The 13,179-nt window shown below is 40.6% G+C and overlaps 1 long non-coding RNA gene across 1 annotated transcript; it reads left to right on the top strand.

Moving 5' to 3' along the window:
* Positions 1-8,499: 8,499 nt before the first annotated feature.
* On the top strand, positions 8,500-12,080 carry LOC104248265 (uncharacterized). The gene is made up of 2 exons (XR_716417.2): positions 8,500-8,917; positions 11,820-12,080. It is a non-coding gene; the product is annotated as an uncharacterized lncRNA (long non-coding RNA).
* Positions 12,081-13,179: the final 1,099 nt, after the last annotated feature.

Genomic DNA, 13,179 nt, shown 5'->3' with positions numbered 1-13,179 from the left:
TCATGCTAGAGATCATGTTTTCTACTCAGACATATTCATTTATTACATATAATATCCCAGTCTCTGCTATTATTAATTGATACATCATATCATCATTTTCGGGCTAGTTTCATGACATTGTGAGCCCGTGAGAGAGAGACTTGAGAGACTGATGATTAAGTGAGGCCAAAGGCCTTATTATGAGTGACATTTATGGGATCGGGCTGCATGTCGTAGCGAGATTTAATTATTTATGATAGCTTTTGGGCTGAAGCAGCCCCTCCAAATTCTGCACACACCCCTAGTGAGCGTGGTTGATTTATATTGAGAGTTCCACCGATTGGAAGGTTCATGATGTTGCTTACATGGTTGGGAGAAGGTTCTGCTCATGGTGTCACCCATTAAGGGTGTTATGAGATTCGGGAAGAAGGGCAAGTTGAGCCCTCGGCATATTGGGCCATTTGAAATATTTTAGAGGATTGGAGAGGTGGCTTACAAGCTTGCCTTGCTGCCTAGTTTGTCAGGTATGCATCCAGTATTTTGTGTTTCTATGCTCCAGAAGTATGTAGGCTATCCGTCTCATGTTTTGGATTTCATCACAGTTCAGTTAGATAGTGATATGATTTATGATGTGGAGCTGGTGGCTTTTCTGGGTTGGTAGGTTAGAAAGTTGAGGTCAAAGGACATAACTTTAGTGAAGGTGCAATGGAAAGGTCAGTAAGTTGAGGAGGCTACTTGGGAGACTGAGTGGGAGATGCAGAGCAGATATCCAAACCTATTTGAGATTCCAGGTATGTTTCTAGTCTCGTTCGTGGACGAACGTTTGTTTAGTGGGGGAAGATGTAACGACCCGGCAGGTCGTTTGGAGAGTTATAGCCATGTTCCCCCATTTACTGCTCATTTTGTGCTTTATAGTTTTTATATGACTTACCGGGTTAGTCAGTTTGGGTCCCGAGAGATTTCGGAAGGAATTGAGACACTTAGTCTCAAAGTTGGAAGCTTAAGTTGGAAAGGTTGACCAGATGTTGATTTATGTGTAAACGACTCCGAAATGGAGTTTTGATGGTTCTGTTAGCTTAATGGATGATTTTGGACATAGGAGCATGTCTGGATTGTGATTTGGAGGCCCATAGTTGAATTAGGCTCGAAATGGCGAAGGTCGGATTTTTGGAAAGTTTGGCCGGGAGTGAATTTTTTGACGTCGGGGTCGAATTAGAATTCCGGAAGTTGGAGTAGGTCCATGGTGTCATTTTTCTTTTGTGTGCAAAAGTTGAGGGTATTTGGACGTGATATGATAGGTTTTGTCGTCGGTTGTAGAAGTTGCAATTTCTTAGTCTCAATAGGCTTGAATTGGGGTGTGATTCGTAATTTGGTATTGGGTAATGTGATTTGAAGGCTCGACTAAGTTCGTCTCCTATTTTGGGACTTGTTGGCATGTTTGGTTGAGGTCTCGGAGCCCTCACGTTGATTTCAGATGGTTAATGGATCGACTTTTGAGTTTGAGGGAATGCTGAAGCTCACCAGCTTCTGGTGCAATCGCACATGCGGAGTGAGGATTGCAGGTGCGTTCTCGCAAAAGCGAGGAGGGAGCCGCAGAAGCGGCCAAGGAGGAAGTGAGAAAAGGTCGCAGGTGAGAGGTTATTTCTGCACCTGCGTGGTCGCAGATGCGGCGTTATGGGCGCATAATCAGAATTTTGGTCGCTTCTGCGACACCGCAGATGCGGTTAAGTGTGCGCAGAAGCAGAAAGGCTGGGTAGAAAGTTAAATACAAGGGTTTGCGATTTTAGTTCATTTTAACATTTTGAGCTCGGGTTTTGGATATTTTGAGAGGATTTTTGAGGGATTCTTGAGGTAAGTCGACTTTGCTCGTTTTTGATCAATAATCATGTTTCCATATTGATTTTTCCACCCAGATCGTGTTGTTTTGAGGTAAAATTTGGGGGTTTGAGGCTAGGGATTTGGAGAGTTTTATTTGAGGATTTGGGTAGTGATTTGGTGTCGAATTTTGATAAAATTTGTATAGTTCGACTGGTGGTTGAATGGGCTTTCGGGTTTTGTCACTTTTGTCGGGTTTTGACATGTGGGCCCAGGGGCCAACTTTGACACAATTTTTGGCTTTTGATTAATAGCTTCATATTTTCTTGTGGTATTGATTCCTTTAGCCTGTATTGATTGTATGGTACTGTTTGTGGCAAGATTCGGGACATTTGGAGGCTGATTTGCGAGACAAAGGTGTATTGGAGTAGAGATTTGCGGGGATTGGGGTATGTAACATTTTTAAACTTGGCTTTGAGGGTTTGAAACCCCGAATTATGCGTTATATGATTGATGTTGAGGTGACACATGTTGGTACCCAATTTTTCCCTGATATATTTTTAAATGCGCACACACACTTTCAAAATATTGTACATGCTTTTACAAGCATGCACAAGTGTTTTACAATTTTTCTACAATTTTTAAAGCCCCTAAATCCATTTACTTCTACATTTTAATTACATAAATATTCAAAGGTATCCCTCATACTATTTATGATGATTTAATCATCTAAATTCATCATTTATGTTCATATAATTGTTCAAATATTTTTATAGCATTTTTTATATTTATATTTGTATTCTTAAGACTATAATTGCATATTTTGCAAAAATAGCCCCTACATATGCATGACTACATTATATATACAGAAAATGACTTTTTATATTTTTATAATATTAACTAAGTATTTTAAATCACCTTCATACATGAAAGTCATTTTATCATTTAATTAGCTATTTTTAAAAAAATATTTTATTTAGTAAAATGGGTATTTAACAAAATAGCCCCTAATTTACACCCAAAATCGAAAACCCCCCAGTCAAATTTAATTGACCCAAGCCCAATTCAAAACAAACCTAACCTAATTAAATCTAACCCGACCCAGACCCCTTCTAATCCTAGCCGTCGATCTCTTAGATCAACGACCTCCATTCCTTCTTACCTTTTTAAACCCAAATGACCCCCTAACCCAACTCATTTGTTACACTTTACTGCCCTTGAATCCCTCATCTCTTCAATTCTCTCTCAACTCACCCTAACCCTAATCGCCGTCACCGGCGTGAACAACCCTTCTATGGTGTTTCTGTGCGTTCTCCGACCATCACCGGCCTCCTGTACCCTCTGGCTATTTGATTTCATGAGTCCTTGAGAAGATCTCATGGAAATCCAATTTGTTCTGGCTTGAAAATTATTTATCGACCTGTCTCAGGCCATTTTCGTTTGTGAGTATGGATTTCCTCTTGTTTCTAGTACGAATCCGCGGGTTTTCCATCGATTCTCTTCATATCTATTATTTTTTGAAAACCCTAGTTTCACTACTGTTCGAATCTTCTCAGATTTTTATAGATCTGAAGTGATTCGAGTATTATTGGGTGTTTTACTTTAAAAATCTCTTGGTTTAATTAATTGTTTCGACTTCGTTTACTCTTTCTAAAATTAGGGTTCATCCCAGACTTTTCTTCAAAGATTTTTCTAACTTCTCAGTGTTTTTATTAATTGTTTCTTCACTATCTTAACTAATTTTCGCATGCATGCTCAAACCCTAGATGATTCTGTATGTTATATTGATTTCTTCGATTCTGTTTCGATATTATGTTTATCTATGTGAGCCAGTCGTATTAACTTATTCTATTTAGAGACCTAAATGATTTTCCCTGTTAAAATCAATATTTTGTGGAATTTTTTACTTGATTGATTTCTGTTAAGGATCTGAACGATCTTCTTTCTTGTTAAAATCATAACCCTTTGGGATTCTTACTTGGTTGATTCCTATTTAAGGACTCAAGTAATTCTTTCCTATGAAATCAATACTCTTTGAAGATTTTTACCGATTATTTCCTATTAATTGCCCTGTTAAAATCAGTGTGCTGGGATTTTACTGGCTTCCTTATTTGTGACCTGCTTCCCTATCTTTTCTTACTTGCCTTAATTAGTTTACAGCAGTTTGGGGATTTTTTACTAACTCCCTACATGGTATGATTTTGATTCATTGCCTTAATTGAACCCCTGTTATGACCTTTAATTGATTATTCCCCAATTAAAGGAGTTTTTACCGAACTTCCCTATAGAAATTGATTATGTGATTGGTTGATTGATCCCTAATTGATTGAACTTTGATTCTCTTTACTTTATTTGTTCTACTCCCTAAGTGCCCTCTCAAAGACACAAACAATAGTTCAATACACACACAGAGACATAGAAAGTATACAAAGTTCTTGATCTCTTCCTCTATTACAATCTTCTGCTCTTTGCTGCTACATTGTTCCGGCTCATCTGCCTTGCCCTTCACTAGAAACAACAAAAATCTCGAGGGCAAAAAAGTGGAGACAATCACCGCCCTCCCGCACGGGCGCAAAAAATCAAAGGGCATGCAAGCTCAAATAAAGTCTTGACTCAGGGACTGAGCCTAAAACGGTCGGGCAACATATAAAGTCCCCCACACCTGTTCGCGGCAAGGATCACACTTAAGAGCCCCGGACCTACCTGACTGGTTCCGAGCCCACAAAGATCTCGCCAAAACACGGGAGCCAGCCCGCTAGATCAAAGGCTATCCAGGAAGAGATACAAAGGAGGTAAAACTTCAAGATTTATCTCTTTCTTTATATATATATATATATATATATATATATATATATACGCACGAAGGGTGCGCTCTCTGTCTACAAGCATACTCCATAAACAATGAAATAAAAAGTGGCAAAATCTACGCTCTACCCCTAAAGAGTTACGGCCTGCCAGCCCCAGCCTCGTTCTCCTGGGAATTAGCAATAAACAAGCCAGGTATCACGCCTGACCACCATCTCCCAGACAAAATTCTACCAGAAAGACGGAACCCCTGGCATGGGTCTCTTCAAACATCTGTCTCGAAGAACTACAGCGGACGCATCCCACGAAGGCCCGTTCTGACCCGGCCCAATTATTGGTGATAGATTGCCACTCCTTTATCATCCTCGATCCAGTGTAGCACTTTGCTAGTCCAGACAATGGTTGTTACCGACCCGTACTTTTGAAGAACCAAGCTATAGTTTCACAATTATATCCACTCAGGTCAAAACTCGAAGACTGCATTTTGACACTTCGGATATTCTTATCCCGATCGGCTCTAAGGCCTAAAAGGTGAAATGCTTACCACAAAGGGATTCCTGCCCCGCCAAAAAGGTTTCCGTAAAGCTAAATCTAGGTCCCCCCGAAGTATAGCCCCTTGACAGAGCAACTCAAAGACCCAAGACACGGGGGGGCATGCTGAAACCTACCATGACGTAAAACCGGAAAACCTACTCAGCGACCGAGCATCCTCCTGATAGCCCAACCATTGTTAGCCAAAGGAACCGCCGCTCCAGAACTAAGGACTTCGGAAAGATCAGGCTCTAATGATGCACTCTCCTCAGAAGCGCGGGCCCATTTCGTCTCGATAAAAGCTCCTTCATGATCATGAAGCTTACGTCTCATCTATCGCCATACCCGGCCTTTGTCGTGCCCCGAATAAGCAGTTGTTGAGGGCATGACTCACCGCCATCACAAAGTCAGCGAATCCCGAGGGCTCCTAGGAGGTGGAAGCAACCTCACGATCGCATGCGAGAGGGCCGGGATGAGTCAACATCGATAAAAGGCACCGACCATCAGCACCACCTTCGATCTCGAAGTAATGCTCAACCGCAAAGACCTATGCCATAGCAAGATAGCATCCCAGTAGGCCAACAATGGCTTTACCAAATCGTCGTTCAGCCTCAAGGGGTCTCTGTCGAAAAAGGCTAGTTTATGAAGAAACATGCGTCCCTAACAAACGGCCGTGCAAAACAGATTCCAGGTAACGATCAGGGTGGCCCAGAAATATAGCTAGGCCTCTGATCAGAGATTGCTTCAGGGAAGTCACCGGCATCCTAAGACCAAGAGTCCTCGGGGAGGCCTCCTCTCAAAAGCTATTATAAGGCCCCGAGATGTCATCCGCATTTCCACACAGGAAAAGGGCCCCGACTGATCAAGGTTATTGGCCTAATTCGGGTCTGGTTTAAGAAAAAGGACCCCGCGCGAGGTCGTTCCATCAAAGGCCGGGGAAAATATTCAAAGCCAATGTCACAGGCGGCGAAAATAGGATCGTGCAAACAAGACTGCCGAAAAATATAAAGGGATACAACAAGCGTCGAAAGAAGAAATCAAGAAAATACCTTTGTATTTATATAAGTGTTCGTTTACAATGACCCTCGAGAGGTCCTTACATATGGTTACTCTACACGAGATTACAGAAGCCCATAGAGGGTCCTTACAAAAAAGTGACGAAGTACAAATGATACAGCAAGGGCCTAAGGATCTAGCTTATTCATGCTACGTCTCCATCATCATCTCAAGCATATGACCTCAAAGATAATATCTTCCAAAGTCCGACCCCCTCGAGGATCACATCCCAATCCTCCCGGAATGGCATCTTCAAAAGGAAGTTAGAGGAGAAGAGCCAAATGATGAAGGAGAAGCCGGAAGAATGAGGAAGTGGCTGGGTGAAAAATTTTGCTAGTACGAGCTCCGCCGATACTGCCATTTTAAAGCCACTTCCTGAGACGTCGCCTCGGCACGGAAGGCAACAGCCGGCAGAGACTACCAAAATACCCCCTAGAATACAAAGGGGATGTAACAGGCCGAGCCGGGGAAAGAGGGTGAGCAGCGGTACATAATCCGAGCCCTCTCTTGAGCAACGGTGCATAATCCAAAGCGCTCCCAGGGCCGGAGGAAATTGACCCTCTATCTCATCGCCCCAGGCCAATAATAACAATGACAACAACAACAACAACAACAACAGCATCACAGCGGCACAACTCCGTCCAATCGAAGGAAGACCAAGGGTTGGGCCACGGAACACATGGCGCAAACCCTTGAGGCCACAAACTCCAAACATGACAAGATGGCAGAAATTCAAGATAGCAGGAAAGGAAGGAAAGGTGGATACCAAAGGAAATTTGGATAAAAGATCAACCACGAAAATCCCTATTGATAGGAAGAGCAAAGTAACCGACGACGCTATTACCGCCCTCGAGAAACGTAACAACAGGCGCAATTAATGGGTTCACAGAAGCCGAACCGATAGCAACGGCCCAAGAACGAAGAGTTGTAAACGTTTCGGGTGATCTCGAAGAAGCGAAGAGGGGAGGCGCCTCGATACTTGTAAAAGGAGGGATGTACCGTCGGCACAACGCCGTTACAGGAGACTGGGAAATAGTATGTCAATATCGTTTCTTATCACTTCTCTCTAAGAAACGCGGAGACTATCTGTGTGCGGTGAAATCTAGGGGGCCGATTTCCCCTTGATATAATACTTTGAAGGGTGACCCCGGAAGCTCGGGATCTCGAGCCAGCCGCTTCCCTCAAAATTTGTCGATGCTCTACCGAGGATAATGTTGGCCAAAGCCACAGCGAATGAAAGGATTCCTCGAAGAATGTATCCGGGGTCGATCAAGTCTATTCGAGCGGTTCGACGTCAGCTCACATATGACATAGAGGTGACCGGCTGTCACATCCCACTCTCTTTTATCACACAACGTATTTTGTATAAAGTTTGGGCTTCCCCTTTCTATAAAAGAGGGGTCATTAACGCCTTGTAAACCAGAGCTCCAACCATTCTACAAAAATGCAATAACATCTTCTCTCTCTTTCTCCTCTCTAACTTGTGTATCCTCGTTGGTTCGAAGTCGTTTAACTTTGTTGTCTTCTTATCTGTTCTTCGTTTATCACTTGGTATTGACCTGAAATCATCTTGGCAACCTTATTGTTTGTTCTTCATCGTATACCTTAGTATTGGTCATAAAGAGCCTAGTTTAATTATACCTTCAACTGTTATCCCATCCCTGACTGTCCCCGATAGCTCGAGCTCGACCCCAACGTCGACCCCGAGGTCCCTCATTGATCGGACCTACGCCCGAGCAACAGGCCCTTTCGGTTTGATTACTGCCTCGATTTAGATTGCTTTTCATCGTTAAATTCCATATTATTAGCGCCAACTGCTGTAGACATGTGATTTTTTACCCTCCCCAAGATTTTACATATTTTAGCATTTAAATACTCAGTTTAGGTCTAATATAGTTATTTCAACTAATTTTGACTCTTTTACATTATTTTTATCACAAAAATTGAAAATTACAAAAATAATTTCATCTTTCTCTATTTAATTCAAGTATTAGATATTTTCAGAAGGATATATTACTTCAAACCTATTTTATTTTAATATAATCTTTGAAAAATACCAAAAATAGTTTCAACTTTAATTTTTAGTTTTATTTTAAATATTAGTAGTTTATTAAAATCAATTAGTAAGAGTAATTTTATATCTTTTATAAGTATTCATATTACTTTTTAAAAAAAAAAACAAATTGAATTTTCAACTTTCTTAGCTCAATTTTTGTAGGAAACTAGAGCCCAATTTTGAAGCCCAAATTTTGTTAGCTCATACCCCATTTTCCCTTAAGGAGATAAAAAAACCTAGACTCCGGGGGGGGGGGCGTTTTCATGAGTAAATATACACAATACACATAGAACTAAACACTCAAAAATCAGCCGTGGAATCCCAAAAATAAGACCAGATCCGCCGCTTAACACCCATCATAGACCCCCCCTGACTTCATCTTCCTTCAACTGTCAACACTCACACGACCACAACTCCGGCGAACGCGCCGGAAAACACAACGACCACAGACAGTCGCATCTCAAACCCAGCCAAAAAAAAAATAAAGCAGCTCCCCCTTCGCACAAAAATAGCAGATCCAAAGTCGAGTTCAAGATCACCAGAAGCAATTGCCGATCAAGATTTCCGGTCGCAGGTTCATTTGCTCGGTTTTTGCTGCTAGATTTCCGTTGCTTTTATCCCCACAGAACTGTAAAATCAGTGCTCCAATAATCGGAAAGAAATCAGTTCACTAAGGTCTATCTCCTTTTCTGTTTCTTTTTGTTTTCTTCTCTATCTGGTATTCTGTGATTTTGAAATATGATATTAGCCATTTGGATAGTATCTTTAGATTTGCTGTTGCATTAGTTACGTCCTTGAGTTTCACCATAGCTTCAGTAAAGTCTTAGATTTTGGGCGCAAATTGGTTATTTAGATTTGGCTTCATCATAAGATTAGAAACTAGGCATATCTCGACCAAAATGAATAACACCTCTTTAATTTCCTGGATTTAAATTTTATTCATGTAGTAATCTTTATACGTACTTTTATATGGGATTGCAGTAGTGTCAAGCTTAGGATTTTCCTTTTGTAGTTAGTCTGTTATTGTCAGTTGGTTCTAAAACACAAAAGAAATAAAATAAAATAAAAATTAGTTTAGTCATGTTTAGTGGAAATAATATTTGATTAGAACAGTGAATTCGAATGGCTTCATAGAGCTATAAGGTTAGCCACCATATAGTATGTAGTTCACTGGAATTGAGAAATGATATACATGGATGAGGTTAATCAAAGTTCAAAGGCTCTTTTCACGTTTCAAGACCACCTACTCTGTCATTCCATTTTAGTTTAGTTGACAGCTTCTTTTAAATGATTTTACGTGTTGAATAATTGATTTTGGTTGATCATTACGAATCTTAAGTGGTTGTTTGGCCGTAGGGATCGGGCTTGGTCAAATACACGAAATGAAAAAAAATTAAAAGAAAAGTATGCCATGAATTGCTCTCTTTAGTTTTATTTTATTTACTTTTCGAGTAGGAGTATGCTTAGGCCGTCATCACGTGGATAGGGAAGTCTTAGGATATTTGTTAGTTTTGAGGCGAAAGGTCGTTCCCTTAGTTAAATTTAACCGGGGAATGTCCCGAAGAATTTATATATATTTTATCCGGGGTATGCCCCGAAGTACATGTAAATGAAGGCAAGAGATTGGATGACGTGAGGAAGCGTAGAATAGAAATTTAATATTTTCTTTTATTTATTTTTATCTTTTTAGGTGGGGATGATCTCTAGCCTCTTGTGTGTTTATTTTATTTTTTCTTTAATTAGGTGGGGACGACCTCGAGCCTCGTGTGCATTTATTTTGGTTTTCTTTGATTTCACCTCAACTTGAATAGTTTAAAAGCCAATTAGATCGAGTGTGCAATCGTACTAGTTACGGGACTTGGGGAGTGCCTAACACCTTCTCCCCCAGTCAAATGAACCCCCTTAACCGAATCTCTGGTGCAAACTTAATTTTGGAGTCCAAAGTGTTTTAAGAGAATAATTATTTTTAGAAAAAAACGGTGACCTGACACACCGAAATCAAACGTCAGGTGGCGACTCTAAGTTATTTCCTTTTGAACACAATTTTGTCACTTTTTAATTAAAACCCGTTTTGAGCTTTACAAATCCTTTTATTAATTTTAAGAGGGTTAAGTGAAGTGGTTGAAAAAGGGGTGTGATATCTCTGGAGACTCTGGTGGGGAGTTGCAGGTTCGAGCTAGTACTTGATCTTGTTGGCTTTTTAGGATGTTCGGTTGAGGTTTTATGTGTTTTGTTTGCTTTATTTGATTTTTATTTTTGTTTATGTCGTTTTATTATTTGCTAGTTGCTTATATGTTTACAAATTTTCCTTTATGTGTTACTTCTTTATAAATTGTCATCATTTGCATAACCCCGGGTCTTCTTTTTGCAACAAGTCTTTCGGAGTACGTTTGAGCATGCACGGCCTTTTTGTGAGTCACCCGTGTATTTAGGGGGGTGGTGTGGGAGCGTGGAGTAGGCGGACAGCTAGAGCAACCGCCATCGACCACGTGCCGCCCCGAATTGCCTTGTTAGTGAACCCCAAATTTAGGTTAGCCCTTAGGTCATTCTTATTTGCATCATATCATTTGGACCTAGTAGGGCTTGGTCCCAGGCACCGTGTTCCTTTGTAGGAAGCCTATTCAAATTTTGTCAAAAATAGGTCTTTGGCCCAAAAAGACATTCAATCATCCCTATGTGATACATGTTGCATCTTCGAGGGTCAAAAGGTCATTTGGCGGACCGATGTTTGGGAAGAAGGGTGAAAAATGAAGCAAGGAGGTCCTAGTTATATTTTTCTTTCACAATTTTTTCAAGAAAAGCCAAAAAAAATACAAAAAATAAAAAATCCAAAAAGATTTTATACTTTTCCATCATTTTCCAAAAATCAAAAAAAAAAATCCAAAAAGATTTTACACTTTCCCACCATTTTCCAAAAAATCAAAAAAAAAAAAAATTAAAATTTTCCATCATTTTCAAAAAGACAAAAATAGTTTTTTCAAATTAGTTGCATTTTTTTAAGCTTTCTCCCGTGTCTGATCTTCCCGAACTACGCATACCTGATTCTCGTCTCTCGAGGCGGGATACTTAGGCAGCCCATATAGGGTCCGGTCTTCCTAGTAAGCCTTAGGTTCTTGGCTTTGTGGGGTCTTAGCCAAATTTTGTATGTTTAGCCACTTTTGGCCACATCGGCCATTCTTGCAAAATCGGATCATTTTCGCAAAAGTGGTTCAATTATCCTTGTCTTAGGATCTTGAGTCCACAACTAGGTGTCATATTACTTTATGGTCCCTCCTTTTTGAGTTTGCATCTTTAGCCACTTCGGGCCATATCGGTCGTTTTGCAAAATTGGTCATTTCTGCAAATTAATTTTGGGCCATGATTATTGGGAGTTTGAATCCATATAAGCTTTAGTGAGGTATGTCCATGTCTTTGAGGTCATCTTTGTTGAGTTTGCGCTAATAGCTACATTTTGGCCACGTAGGTCATTTTGCAAAAATAGCTTTAATCATGTCTTGCATGTGTCCAATAGAAGGTGTCGTGGCATCACATGTGTCTTGAGTCACTAACTCTATTTGATCTTATTTTTTCCATTCAGGTATGGAGCAATTTGCTTAAGTTTGAGCATGACAAATACCCCAGGACCATTTTAGTCAAGACCATTGCATGCACGAGCTGCTTGAGGAAACTTTTATGTTTTGAGCCTGTCGTTTATGTTGTCTTTTAATTATTAGTCTTGTACAGTAGTATCGAGTCTGTCGGTCTAGTTAAGATTGTTGAGTCTTTCATTATCGTACTATCTGTTTTGTATTTGAAAAACCAATAAATGAAAAATCCAAAAAGATTTTTATTTTTAGTTTATTCATCCATTACTTTTTCAAGAACTACGCTTGATCTGATTCATGAGGGACATGATACGTAGACAATCTACATAGGCTTCGATCGAATCATCATTAAAAAAGAAAAAAAGATGAAGTGTGGGACGGGAGAAATGAGAGGAAAAAAAGAGAGCGATAATCAGAAAGAAAAGAGAGGCAAAGAAATGAAAAACCAAGAGGTGTTAGAAAGGAAAATGAAGAAGGAAAAGGGCCAGAAGAGTGAAATTGGGATGATGTCATATGACCTTTGTACCCTCGAAGTCATTCTAGAACCGTTAATTGTTGCTAGGGGCATTGCACGCAATGTTCTATATGATAAATGCCCTAACGCTAACATAATGGCTTTGTTTTGCTCCTGTTTATTACTTTGATTGTTATTATAACAGAGGGTGGTTAGTTTGTGGCACTTTGGTGATTCGTCCATACAGCACCAGAAAGAACAAGTCAGTCATGGCTAGCAAAGAAACAGACACTGATGTTGTACACCCGCCAATGGAGATTGTAGAATCAGAATCGGAACTGCAAGAGGAGGTCCAGAGGTTGAAACATCAGATGACAGAAATGTATCAGGCCTGGGTTAAGGGACTTCCTCCACCTTTACTCCCCACTAATTACACTGAAAACCTTGCAACTATCCCGCCACTATCACAAGCCCAGGTTCCCACTACTGTCGACATTTCCCCACAACATGCACAGGGCTTTACCCATTACCACAATTACCCTGGCACTTCCTCCCAAATTTTCCATGCTCCACCAGCCGAAACAACCTCATACCCTGCTCCGACATATGCTCCTATTTTTGTAGCTCCTCCACCAACTACTCTTCCTCGATCCTCTAGCGAGACTGTGTTCAAATTCCCCGATGCCCAAGGAAAGAGACCCAAGGAAAGTTTTAGAGAGTTTGGGTTCAGATGGAACGAACAAGTTGCTCGGGTCAGTTCTTCGATTGATAGAAAAGATGTTGCTGAGCCCCGCCAACGACATGATCCAGTGGGCATTCCTGCTAAATGCTTTCAGCCACAATACCGACCCATTGAATATCCTCGTACTCCAAATAATCCTCACCAATGCTACTTCCCT

The sequence above is a fragment of the Nicotiana sylvestris genome, chromosome 3 (genome assembly GCF_000393655.2).
Source record: "Nicotiana sylvestris chromosome 3, ASM39365v2, whole genome shotgun sequence".
Taxonomy (NCBI): domain Eukaryota; kingdom Viridiplantae; phylum Streptophyta; class Magnoliopsida; order Solanales; family Solanaceae; genus Nicotiana; species Nicotiana sylvestris.
Note: the sequence above shows the minus strand (reverse complement) of the source record. Positions and strands in the feature narration are given on the sequence as shown.